The 12,835-nt window shown below is 43.2% G+C and overlaps 1 protein-coding gene across 1 annotated transcript in view; it reads right to left on the reverse strand.

The window, feature by feature from the left end:
• The window catches only part of WWOX (WW domain containing oxidoreductase), an 874,649-nt gene that overhangs the window by 798,674 nt on the left and 63,140 nt on the right, over positions 1-12,835 (reverse strand). The window lies entirely within an intron of this gene.

Genomic DNA, 12,835 nt, shown 5'->3' on the forward strand with positions numbered 1-12,835 from the left:
TTGATGCATCCTCTGGTGTATTGTATTTTATTGCATTCCTTCTTAAATATGGCAGAGCAGGCATCTGCTTACCCTGATGGCAGGTGCCTGCTCTGCCAGTAAATTACCGGAGGAGAGGAGGCGGGCGGCAAGGGAGGATGTTCTAGCAGCTCCCCACTCCTCCCTCGCGCGCCCTCTGTGATGCCGGAATATGACGTCATTCCGGCCCCGGCATACTAAACGGCGCGCTGGAGGACTGAGGAGCTGCTCCACACTGGACCCCAGGGAGGTGAGTGTTTAAGTGCTTGACTGAGTGTCTGCCTGTGTATTTATGTCAGTGAGTGAGTGTATGTATGTCTTAATTCTGTCAGTAAATGTATGTGTGTCTGTCATTGAGTGTCTGTGTGTGTATGTCAGTGAGTGAGTGTATGTCAGTGAGTGAGTGTATGTCAGTGAGTGAGTGTATGTCAGTGAGTGAGTGTATGTCAGTGAGTGAGTGTCTGTGAGTGTGGATGTCTGTCGGTCAGAAAGTGTCTGTGTGTTTGTCAGCGAGTATGTTTATGTTTGTCTGTCAGTGAGTGTGTGTGTGTGTGTCTGTCAGTGAGTGTGTGTGTGTGTGTTTCAGTGGGTAGGTGTATGTCCGTCAGTGAGTGTGTGTGTCAGTGAGTGTGTTTGTGTGTGTCAGTGAGTGTGTGTGTGTCTGTCAGTGAGTGTGTGTGTGTCTGTCAGTGAGTGTGTGTGTGTCTGTCAGTGAGTGTGTGTGTCTGTCAGTGAGTGTGTGTGTGTCTGTCAGTGAGTGTGTGTGTGTCTGTCAGTGAGTGTGTGTGTCTGTCAGTGAGTGTGTGTGTCTGTCAGTGAGTGTGTGTGTCTGTCAGTGAGTGTGTGTGTGTCTGTCAGTGAGTGTGTGTGTGTCTGTCAGTGAGTGTGTGTCTGTCAGTGAGTGTGTGTGTGTCTGTCAGTGAGTGTGTGTGTGTCTGTCAGTGAGAGTGTGTGTGTCTGTCAGTGAGTGTGTGTGTGTCTGTCAGTGAGTGTGTGTGTGTCTGTCAGTGAGTGTGTGTGTGTCTGTCAGTGAGTGTGTGTGTGTCTGTCATTGAGTGTGTGTGTGTCTGTCAGTGAGTGTGTGTGTGTCTGTCAGTGAGCGTGTGTGTGTCTGTCAGTGAGCGTGTGTGTGTCTGTCAGTGAGCGTGTGTGTGTCTGTCAGTGAGTGTGTGTGTGTGTGTCTATCAGTGAGTGTGTTTGTGTCTGTCAGTGAGTGTGTGTGTGTGTGTGTGTGTGTGTTTGTCAGTGAGTGTGTGTGTGTCTGTCAGTGAGTGTGTCTGTGAGTATGTCTGTCAGTGAGTGTGTCTGTCTCTCAGTGAGTGTATGTCTGTCTGTCTGTGAGTGTATGTCTGTCTGTCTGTGAGTGTATGTGTACGTCATTCAGTAAGTGTCTGAGTGCGTGTCTGTCTGTCTGTCTGTCAGTGTGTGTGTGTGTCTGTCAGTGAGTGAGTGACATGAGGGGGCGGCAAAATGGATCTTTGCCTAGGGCGGCAAAAATCCTTGCACCGGCCCTGCATGCACGGCACGGGCTCTTTTGTTCATCATAAAACACACTGCCGGGCAGAAGCTTCTGCCCGGCAGTGTGTTCGGTGACGTCACCGGCTCTGATGGGTGGGCTTTAGCGCTGCTCTAGCCGTTTCACCAGGCTTCCTGGCAGCCCCATGGAGAGCCCCGGTACGTCATCGGATCTCCAAAAAATGCCTTTGCCCTGCACGATTTAGCGCAGAGCAAAGGAGAGCATCAGAGCACGAACTGCTCCGATGCGCCTGTCAGGGGGGCTGCCGGGATGAAAATGGAGGTATGAACCCGGACGACCCCTTTAAGGGTCCACTGGAGAAACCTGGGCAAACATAACTGGTGGGTACTCCTGGGAACAGAACTTGTTCCCTCCTTTTTATCTATTAAGTTGCGGATCCGCTTATTATCTGGTTCCTCTTCTTCCAGCCAAGAAGGCCGCACTGCATGGCTGGTATCCGTGATTTCCGGACTGCAAAAACGGATACGGCGTGTCGCTTTAAGATCAAGTAGCGATTGGGTGCAGTGAGGATGAAGTCCAGCAGACGGGAGTGGGAGTATGTTATTTAGTCTGTTTTAAAATCTCAGAGACCACAGATATAGCGTGTGGGGGGAGTTTAGTTATGTCCCACCCATAGACGAGAAAAGCTCGCGTATGTCCAAACGCCAAAACGTAAGCAGACGTTTTTCACCCCTGGGCTCAGATGGCACTTAGATTAGTAGTCATGGAGCGCATGTAGTAACTAATACTACATTAGACCTCTCTGCGCTCTCCACTATTTTAGCCATATTTATATTTTCCAGCAGAACTATATCAACCGTACCAAAGCTTAATCACAACAAAAGGCTAAAAAAAATAATATTATGTCAAGTTAAACATGCAGGAAGCCATCGCTTAAAACAGAACCAAAGAGAAAAAAACACTCACTCTCTGTGTGACAATCAGCTTAATAAAATAACTTTAATTAATTTAAAATGTCAAGTTCTCCATTTGTATAATCAAAATAAATCTAAATGAATAGCTCTGGGGTATGTTGAGATATAGCCGGGCACCACTGACTGTGGAGCGAACGCTGCAGTAACTCCGCACTGGATAGAGGGAGACTGTAACAAATCACCTTCATGATTTAGATCCAGGTTTACAGCGGTTTTCAAACAGACCATAAAAATTATAACATTGAAACTGTATAAACAAGCAGAACAGTGTTTTTACTGTAAAACATGAATGTAGTGTAAATATTTGCCTTTCCCTTCTCTCGGCATCCATAATGAGAGCAGAAAATTCATGCCATATGTTTTAGAAACAGAAAGGATTTCGACAAACCATCCACGGGAACGTCAGCGAAGCTGCGGCTACGCAGTCCAGGCCTGCTTGCCGCCATGACTAACTATCGCTGTGCCAAAACCACTTCTCTGCCTACTGGTTTGTCCTAAATATGCTGCTGTCAGTTACAACCGAGGCAGGCAAGGGGGGTATACGAAGCCCCACAGCAGAAATCAAAATGCTCCCCCTGTTGTGAACGCCATCTCATCTGACTAACCTAGCACAGGGTAGTCCAATGCTGGTTGCCTCTCCCTCTTCCCCTCCCTAATTCTCTGATATAGAAGAGAAGGGTGGCATCAGGGGGGATGTTCACATGGCAGAATCCGTGCCAAAGCTGACTCTTGGATTTTTGTCATGGATTTGCAGTAAGGATTGATGTCTTTTTTATTTTTTTTATCAAACTATCCGACAGACTTCTATTTTAATGAAATGTTAAACGGTTTGTCCCAAGAATAATGGAAAAAAGTCTAGTACATGACAACCTCTTTTTAACAAGACTAAAACCAGCCCTGTGCCTCACACGGCTCCAAAGCTCACCCCATTCACTGCTCCAAATGTTCTTCTCAGGGGGTGGGTCCTTTCTACTACACAGGTGCTACTGTCTCAGTCAGCAGGACAGAGAAACTAGAAAAGGAGCAAACAGCAGGTGGCGCTGCACAGATAGATTTCAGTGAATAACTCAGTAGCTATAATATATTTTTAATTACATGCAATTACAAAACTATTCAGATCTAGGTTTGAAAACTGTAAAATATTTTTCATGGGATAACCCCTTTAAGCCATTTTTGCTGCAGATATCAAAACCTACCCTTCTGGCTATTCCCGTGATGATGCAGCTAGCCTGAGTTAGGAATCCACAGCAGGTCCAGGGATTGCACTCTAATTGAAAAACCGCACAATTCTCTTTTCTGAGTGATTGCACAAATATTCCAGAAGATCACACTGGTGATGGTCTAGGGCAGGGATAGCTAACCTCCGGCACTCCAGCTGTGGTGAAACTACAACTCCCGGCATGCTCCATTCATCTCTAAGGAGTTCTGAGAACAGCCAAGCAAGTGTAAATCTTGGGAGTCGTAGCTTTACCACAGCTGGAGTGCCGGAGGTTAGCCATCACAGGTCTAGGGGCTTAGAATCCTACCGACTGCTTGAACATTCTGTTCATTTGGGTTAAAATCTATTTTTCAATTGGTCTTTGTAAACAGTTTTCTTCTACAGTTTCTGTGCATTTTCAGACTACCAGGCTTTTGATTGAACCTGTCAGAGAACTGCTGTGTCGGCTCAATCTGTAGCATTCATCTCTGAACTCCTGACAGCTCATAAACAGTCATTATAGCTAAATTCTTATCAGTGTTTATGAGCTGTCGGGAGCTCCGAGATAAGGGCTACATATTGAGCTGACAGAGCAGCGCTCTTATAGATTCAATAAGAAGAAAAGAGCCTGCCTAATCTGTAAAATCTGTAGAAAAAAAATGGTTGAAAATTTTTAATAAAGACCACAGATTTTACCGCAAAATAAGCCGAATGCAATCATTAAAAGAATGCCCCCAAAGGTGTCCTTAGCCTTTAAAGCACTGTGCACCTTCAGCTGTTATGGGCCTCTTTCAGCTTTACTCAAGGTAGACATGTTCTATTTTTTTGCAATTTTTTTGCTCCTTCCGGATTGCGGACAGCCGTGTGTAGATAATGTATTAACTTTACTATAAAATTGGAAAAAGTTTAGAAATATTAATCAAACCTATTTTATAATCTATCCCTCTAAGGCCTCTATTTATCAAAAACAGTGATAAGCAGGGTGTCCTAGTGGTGATAGATAATCAGTTCTCACCTCTCCTGTCCCTTCTACTAGGAATCTTCATGCTACTCTAAGGACTGAAACATGCGCATTACTAAGTTCATCCTCTAAAGACCAGAGGAAGAAGTTCACTATTGGCTATGCCTGCAGTCATCACAGAACTGCTAGACAGAACAAGATGACAGCATTAAAGGGGTTGTTGGGTAATAAGAAACTTTTCACAGGTTCCCTGCAGGCTGCCTCTGCTATGGAATGAATCATACTTGCCTACCCGCGTTCAGGCTCTAGTTTATCCATCTTCAAGTTCACAGCTTGTTTACCTCCTCCCCAGCACGGGCATGATCAATAACTGGCTTCAGTGGTGATGTGTCTATTGTGGAGACCAGTCATTGGCTGCAGCGGAGCAGATGATCATGTCCATGGTGGAGAAGAAGAAAACAAGCTGTGGACCGGAAGATGGACAAACGGGAGCCAGTGCGCAGGACAGGAGCCGCGGAGAGCCGGTAAGTATGATTCTTTCCATAGCCGAGGCAGACTGCAGGCACCCGTTAAAATGTATTTATTCCTGGACAACCCTGTTATGACCGCAATGAATACAACAGCTACTTTTTACGTTTCTTTTAATCCCATTTAGACTTGCACATGATTCTCTGCATTTCCAGTGCATATCGTATTTCGCCCTATAAGACACACTTTTTTCACCCAAAAGTGGTGGAAAAATGGTAGTGCTTCTTATAGCATGAATACTAATGAAAGCTTCCATCATGGAAGCCTTCATTAGTACAGTAGGACTAGGGGAGTATTGAATTCAGCACTCTTTGTGCTGGCTGTACTCACCACTCCCTGGTCGTCTTCTGCTGGCACCGTGTGAGGACATAGGTGCGCTCTGTGACATCACGTTGTGTGAATTCAGGTCACAGCACAGAGTGGCAGAAAGAGCGCTGGATCTCAGGGGCAGCTGCGGCGTCCAGAACAGGCGAGTTGATTTATTTATTTATTTTTGTCTGATCCGAGGCAATTTTGGGGGTCTGAGCTGCTGTCTAATTAACATTGGGGGCCTGATCTGAGGTCTAATTAACATTGGGGGTCTGATGTTAGGTCTTTTGGAAGGTCTGAGCTGCAGTCTAACATTGGGAGTCTGATCTGAGGTCCATTTGGGGGGCTGATTAACACTGGGGACTGATTTAAGGTCCATTTAGTCTAACACTGGAGGTCTGATTGGGGGTCGGATCTAAGGTCTTATTAACATTTGGGGTCTGATCTGAGGCCTGCTTGGGGCTCTGAATTGAGGTCTGATTAACACTGGGGGTCTGAGCTGAAAATTGATTAACATTGGAGGTCTGAGTGGGGTTATGATCTGCGGTCTAATGACATCTTTTTTTTTCCTCCTCTAAAACCTAAAAAAAGGTGCGTCTTATGGGCGGGTGGGTCTTATAGTGCGAAAAATACAGTACACATAGATTTTCTGACTTTTTCTGAGGACAAATTCATACATTTCTTAAAATTATGAAGTGAATAACTGTTTCCAGTTATTAAATGTATAGTACATTGCATATTTACTTACAGTAATTTAGAAAAAGTCAGGAATTTCAGAAATTGGATTCCAATAAATGTTTTATGTTCTGTCAAGTAGCCTGATTACTCACATGAAAATAAGAAAAAAAAATTGATGTCACCATTTTATCACCGTAAATTTGTCATTACTAAATCATTGACAATTTATGACGGAGTCGGAGTCAGAACTTTGGCTCACAACTCCACAGACCTGGGTATACCTCAGAGATCGGCAACTTCCGGCTCTACAGCTGTTCTGAAAGGACAATTCCCAGAATGCTCCGACCATTCACTTCTGTGGGAGTGACAAGAACAGCCGAGCTAGTGTGCATACCAGGGCTGTGGAGTCGGTAGATAAATGTTCCGACTCAGACTCCTCAGTTTTATGTACTTCCGACTCAGACTCCCCGACTCCTCTGTATTAATATGCGAATGTATTTTATACATTCCGACTCCGACTCCGACACCAGGTACCCAAAATTTCCCCCGACTCCGACTCCTCGACTCCGACTCCACAGCCCTGGTGCATACTGGGAGTTGTAGTTTCACAGCAGCTGGAGTGCCTAAGGTATCTAAATCTTTTTATATCTTATAGGGGTTTTCCAGGAAACGACATTAATGACGTATCCTTAGGACCTAAAACAGAGCCTTAAGCTAGCCATAACTCTTTTATTGGCAGAAATTGCCAAGAACAGCGGGTTCTGCCGACAGTCTAATGTGTGTGGGGAGCTCCCGACTCTTCCCTGAAAGATGATGTCAGGGACACAATGATCGGTCCAGTCAGGAGGGAGTGTGGAGTTCGATATTGATGGCCTAGCCTCAGGATAAAGTCACCAATATGTGATCGGTGGGGGTCCGACTAAAGCCCCCAGCCCCCCCTCAAGCCTGCCAATCAGCTGCTTGAAGAAACCTAGGTGGTGAGCACTGCAGCCTCCTCACAGCGTACCAAGCACAGCGCCGTACATTGCATAGTGGCTGTGATTAGTATTGCAGCCCAGGCCCATTAACTTGAATGAGACTGAGCTGCAAATGAGCCATGTTATCGATGAATGTGACGTCACTGCCCTAGGAAAAGACCGCAGCTTATTTAAACAGCTGATTGGCTGGGGTGGTGGGAGTCAGACCCCAAACAATCTGACACTGAAGCCCTACCTTGAGGATAGGCCATCAATATTGAACTCCTGGAAAACCCCTTTAAAGAACCTTTTTCTCTGGATAGCTCTATGGAATAGTCTTAAAGAATGCACACAAGTCCAAACTCTCAAGTAAACAGGTCACTGTGTTTGTAAACCATCAGCAGCACACCACCACTTGTTTGTTCAATATGTATGGTCTATTATCTTCTATTTTTAATTTAATGTAAACTTGGGAATACACATACGATGCCATAAAACACATATGTTGACAAATAGTTCCATGAAATGCAGTCATTACTTAGCAAAAGACGTGTCCTCAAACGGAGAGTAAGCAAATTCTGGAAGTCAACCAAAAAAATAAAATAAACGTCTGACAACAGTGTTGGTGCTTCCATAGTCTTCTGCTAGTCTCCATTCCCACTTTTTTTTATTCATGAAGCTGGACAGCCCTTTTGATAGGCAATGTGGTGGCTTAGTGGTAAGCACAGCTGTCCTGCATCATTGGGCTCCTGTGTGCAACCAGACATACATGTGACAGGTCACCACTGCGGCCGGTGATTGGCTGCAGTGGTTACGTGCCCCCTGTCAACATGATGTTGATGCTGAGAGACACGGAAGCCCCAGAGCAAGAGATGGAGCCGGAACCCAGCACAAGGAACCAGGTAAGTATGATCACCACCAAGGCACGGGCCACAGGTATGAAAAAAAGGTTGGATAACCTCTTTAACAAGAGTTACAGCAGGCAAAAGTCTTTACAAAATCTACAAGAAGTAAAAGGCCACAGCAAAAGTCGAATGACTAGCGAAACGTCTTCAAAAGAATATACCAGAAATATCTGGCATAAAATACTGGTGACTCATGCTTCAGTCAGCATAATCTGTTTTATCATAATCAACATAAGGTCAAGGACCTCACAGAGACATGATGTTGATTAGGTGTGATTATGAAACTGCCTCAGGAGAGGTGTTAGAACAGCAATGTGAGTGGCAGACAATACGCCTCCAACTCTATTCAGCTGTCATGAAACAAGTATCATTTGCCCTTAAGATAGGGGTACACAGCTGAGTCCTTCATAAACATAAACGCGTTTCACAAAAGTGTGAATACAACTTAATGCAAATCTTACAGCTGCCGTCCTAGGTCTCACCAAGTTTTCAATGTACTTACAAGATCTACTTATTTATGCAGTAATATACCAGTGATGAATGCATACTTGACAAGGCTAGGTGGAACCGATATCTTCTAAGAAGAGTGGCCTGTACATTTTCCAGGAAGCGGTAATGGTGGCCAAATGCTTGCCATTTCAAAAGGGGTTATGCCATGACTGATGTAAAAAATGAAAATCAGACATCATACAGTACATGACAATCTCTAATAAAGCTAGAACCAGCCTTGGATCCAGAGATCCCACCATTCATTGCTCCACATTACTCAAATTGTTCGGCTAGATTCTCTTCAGGCTGGCGGCTCAGGGGGCGAGTCCTTTCTGCTGTAGCTCTTTGCCTGTACCAGACACAGCTTTTAACAGAAGATGTGGCTGGTGGCAGTTGAAGATTTAAACTGAGCGTGTACGACCGCCTCAGTGAGGTGGACAGGAAATAAGGAAAAGAACAAACAGCAGGTGGCGCTCTACAGATACATTTTATTGACTGGCTCAGTGGCTTTAATTGCATGCCATTACAAAAGTATTCAGATCCAGGTTCTGGCTTAAAAAATGGAGAATACGTTTCGCGGCACAACCCCCTCTTATTTTTTTTATAGGGGTAAATGTGCCTTATTAATCACAGGCAGGGGTGTAACTACCATAGCGGTAGACGATGCGACTGCTATGGGGCACAGGGCAAGAGGGGGCCCAGTCTTAGTTGGGATTATCTCCTCTTCTACTGGGGGTGAAAACTTGGTCAGGACTCTACCCTCGAAAAAAACAACTTTTAGCAATTGAGGCAGTGGAAAAATGGACCAAGGGTCATTGAAAAGGGTTTAGGCAGAAATCCTTCTGTCCTGGTTCGATCCTTGCTATGGGCCACCGGTCACAGGTAAATCATATCAAATATTACACTTGCTGCCTACATACATTTGCCCTACTAAGTAACATACTCTATCTGAGAAACAACAAGCACTCCCATGATATCCATATAATCTACCAATAACCATAAGCAAATTGTTCACCTCCTAAACCCATATTATTCAATTACTGCTTCTGATTGCTTTACGAAGATTCCATCGTTTCCTGATGGAGCCGCGTCTACACATACAGGACCCTGTTTTTCATTAAGCCTTAAAGTCAATTAAAGTTCCGTATTGGAGCGATCAGTCCTACTTTACAAAGTATTGATATTTTTATTTTTTTCCTCCCTGAGCTGCTCGAGGGCTTTTCTACAGCTCAAAATGAGATTTATGTTAGACAATATCCTTCTGATTAAAACAAATCACAGTTTTACTGTTGTAATTTCCTTCTTTTCAGGGTACAAGAAATCAAACAAAGCTGAAAACCCGATATTAGGCTCGATCATGCATGAACAAAAAAATAAGGAAACAGACGGCACCAAAAAGCTTGGGGTGTAACATGGATCTTTTGCTGTAATCGCCCCCACAGACATGCAATGAGTGTGCCGCCGCCGACGAAGGAGGGGCGAGTTGGCTGGGACTGGAATCGAACTCCGCAACTGATCGGAAAGAGGAGACTGGCGATTTGTTTTTCTCTACCTTTGGCTACGAGTTATAAATCCTTCTGTATAGATATATTTATGATCCTTCTTCCTTTAAAATCTTTAAAGCGAGATAATGTCAAAAAATGACTTCTTGCATTAGAGGGAAAAAAAAGTCAGTCGGGATTTTCCTTTCTCCTTCCGTAATCATATGGGGAAAATAAAAGAAAAAAAATGTTGTTCTGTTAACATAAATGAAATCTATATTTTACAGAATAGAGGTGGAGAATGCAATCATCTGATTTGAGATCGATAGATTGACACAATCGTCTGAAATTGCCACTTATTAAAAGAAATTGGGTAGAGATGAGCGACTTTCATATTTTGAAATTCGTTCCCGCTTTGTTTGGTGGTAAAAGTAGAATTGCGTTATAAATTTCGTTACCACGGACCATAACGCCTTTAGAGGCATTCCGTTAATTATTCCGTCATAATAGAATTCTATGGCCTGCATAACGGATCCGTTTCCGTTACGCAGGGGAGGACTCAGGATTAGGAGAGGACTCTCCTGCATAACGGAAACCGGACGGATCCATTATGCAGGCCATGGAATTCTATTATGATGGAATAATTAACGGAATGCCTCTAAAGGCATTCCAGCATAGAATTGCGTTATGGTCCGTGGTAACGGAATCCATAACGCAATTCTACTTTTACCACCAAAGGAAGCGTGAACGAATTTCATAACATGAAATTCGCTCCTCTCTAAAACTGACCATTCCTCACTAGCGGTCACATCATTTTATTTACAGACGTTCCCAGGATATTGAAATTGTTTCTTCATTTTTTTTTTTAAAGGAAAATAATAATTTTGAAGCAGTAAGACACCTAAAATAATTGCATTTTTATATGTCCCCCACAAACGAGAATGTCTATATATATCTATACACACACATAGACACAAACTATCAAAATATATATATATATAAATATACTGTATATTTAAAAATTTTAAAAAATATATAAATATATACTGTATACACACATAAAAATTAATATAAGCATAAATATATATGTTTTTGCTGCTTTTGTAAATAATAATAATAATAATAAAAAATAATAAAAAATAATGGCAAGTGTGGTGGGTCCATAGGTTATTATTGTTACATACAGCGAGTTATTGGAATTGATCTACTTTAAATCAAGTTTTTTTTTAAATTATATCTACCTGTAATAGTCTCGTCACCATTGCTATTCAAAAAGTACTTGAAATCCTGCAGTTTTTACACTGACCATTGAGCCTCACAAGAAGCCGATACTTCCAGTTCTACTTTTCAAGCAGTCATGTTATCATCATCAAAGATAAGACTGTAATGTAAGGTAACACCTGTGTGTGTGTAGATCAGCCAGGATCAACCATTCACAATAGGTAATGGTCCCAACTTATGAGCTCCCCCAGGTCATAGAAGAAACACAAAACACTTCCATAGGAATTCAATGCGTTCTCTCCAGTCTACAGGTTCCTATGGTCCTTGTGACTGCTGTAAAGCACATCTCTGAACTGCTTCTGACAGAACAGAGGCGCGGCTCAGCCAAGATGGCCGCCCCCATAATCCTGTACATAATTTTAATTTTTTTTTAAAATGGCTTCATTTAAAAGAGACTCCCCTGTAGTCTATGACTTGGAGTCATGAAAGACCATCGTGGATGGAAGACTCACTGGTCAGCAATGAGCCCCCCCCGTCCCCCACATATAACATCTCTATGATATATGCCATTCACTATGACGTGCATAGAATAAAAAATTAAAAAATCATAGCAATTTCTTTTTGTCTATTTGATACACGGAGGCATACGACATCAGATCATTTCTATCCCAATAGGTACAAAGAGGTTTCGAGAAGAAAACTTTTTCTTCCCCCTCATGGAATGCAAAGAAAATTTGCGACATCCTGTAATTAATCAACCGATTTTCTCCTGGCGATATATAGAGCGAGTAATCAAAGTTCAGTAATAACTTATTCTTTCTGCTCCAGCACCTGCATTTCATTTGTTTATTTTCGCAAGCTCGAAAATCTGAAGAACTGTCAAAGTGCCATAATATTAGCACAATAATCAAAGTTAATTAGCCCCTCTCAATAAACAACTACAAAGCCATAAAAAAAAAAAAAAGAATAAAATAAAATAAATAAAAAATCACTGACGGCTTTGTCTCAGTTAATCGGTGGACATGCGAAACTGTTTTCCTAAAGAGAGAGGAAACAAATCCCTTAGAAGTGGCAAATGGCAGGGTTTTGAAAAGTACTTATAGACACAATATGCTGCCACTTAATGCTGGAGGCCTGGGAGAACGTGGATGAGATACGAGAGCCACCTGCTGCCTGAACAGATCTTGGCGCAGCTCAGCTACAGGAACGGCCCACCCTTTCAGTGCTGAATGGTTTGCAGGAGAAGGAGGGACGGCATAGAAAAGCAAAATACAACCTGATGGGAAGCAACCGACACCGGCACCACATAAAAGGAATAAAGGTCAAGAAAAAAAAAAATCAAAGTTTAGAAATTTTAAAAAATATTTCAAAAACTCATTTGGCATTTGTATCTAGAGGCTTCCCCACTAGGGCTGAAATGATTACTAGAATCAATCAAGTAACTTGACACAAAAAATACTCGATGCAAATTTTTTGTATCGAGGATTCGTTTGTACCATGTGACCATGGAGCGTGAGTGAAGCACTTGCTATTACTCACTGCCTCGCGGTCTCCCGCCGGCCACCACTGGGAGGGGAGCTGATGTCATGGAGGGGGGTTGATGGTGCTAAGGACTGATGGTGGGATGGGGGGGGGCCGAT

Source organism: Bufo bufo, chromosome 10 (assembly GCF_905171765.1).
Source record: "Bufo bufo chromosome 10, aBufBuf1.1, whole genome shotgun sequence".
NCBI classification, from domain to species: Eukaryota; Metazoa; Chordata; class Amphibia; order Anura; family Bufonidae; genus Bufo; species Bufo bufo.